Genomic DNA, 1,398 nt, shown 5'->3' on the forward strand with positions numbered 1-1,398 from the left:
TGCAAATATTTTTTGAATGTATGATTGACACAAATGGTACTTAAATCAAAGTTTAAAATAGGTTTAAAATTTGAGGATCCCAATAATTGTACTGTGTTACTATGAAAGTTCCCGAGCATATTTGTTGCTACTCTATCAGTTTGTTGGAAATACAATACAATGATGTGCTACTGAAATATCTTCTCATGTCAATGTTCAATGCTATCATTTGGGCAGTTTAAAACTGACCATGATGAGAGTGTTTATGCCAGGGAAACTGATAGATACTGCAAAGCTAGATTTCATCTAATGAAATACATGCTTAGACTTAAATAAGAGTGGTTCCGAATGCTGTCAATGCACATTAAATGTACAAGTATATAAGTGGGCTTCAGTTGTACAGAGCATTAAAACTGAGTAAAACAATTTTCCTTCCAGGATTCAAAACCAATGCTTCCATATGGCAGGGGAGTCACTTGAGTGAGTGGGGAATGTGGGAAATTTGAGCAGATGTCTTAGATGCTGCACAGTTCTCCTTCAGTTAAAATAATAAATTTATTTAAACAACTTTAAAAAGATTCTCAGCAGACATTTTAAAAAATGAGATATAGACAGTGCAAATAAATGTAAGAAAAAAGGTTCACCATAAACAATTCTTAGGTAGATGGAATTAAAATGAAAGCTAGTTAACATTATGTGCATTTCCATGGTTACTATTGGAAAAGGTTAACCATTGTATGTCCTTGCAGAGTAGCAGAAAAATTGGAATTTTTATATACTGTGGGTTAGGGGGAAGGCATAGGGAATGACCATACTGGCTCACAGATTCACATATCTTAAATATACATTTACCTACACAACAGTTTGAAACTAAGACATATGTCTATATAAGAACTGAATGCAAATTTTCCAGAAGATTTATTTATATTACCCCAAACGTGGAAATAACAAAACACATATACAGATCAATAGATATAGTGATTATTCACCGAACACAGTACTACTCAGAAATAAGTAAATTATCTTTTCACATAAGCATTTGTGTTGAAAATTACTATGTACATGGAAATGAGTATTTGTTACAGAGTACACACCAAACAGTGCCTATAGAAGGATGAACAATATGAACTATTCTATTGTAAAGAAAATGAAATCCATGACTGCATAGAGGGCCGAGAAAAGCAGAAAGAGATTATAACAGGATATTAGGAAAATATAGGATGTGGCAAAAACTAGGTTTAGAGTTGCCGGTATGGAAAATAATACATTCATAAATAATAATAATAATAATAATAATAACAACAACAACAACAACAATAACAATAATACAGGAATAAACTCTGCCCAGACACTTTTCTGTAATTATTTTTTTGTTTAAAATATTTCTCTTATTTATCTCAAGGGAATTCCACTTATCTG

Source organism: Myotis davidii, unplaced genomic scaffold (assembly GCF_000327345.1).
Source record: "Myotis davidii unplaced genomic scaffold, ASM32734v1 scaffold1205, whole genome shotgun sequence".
Lineage (NCBI taxonomy): Eukaryota > Metazoa > Chordata > Mammalia > Chiroptera > Vespertilionidae > Myotis > Myotis davidii.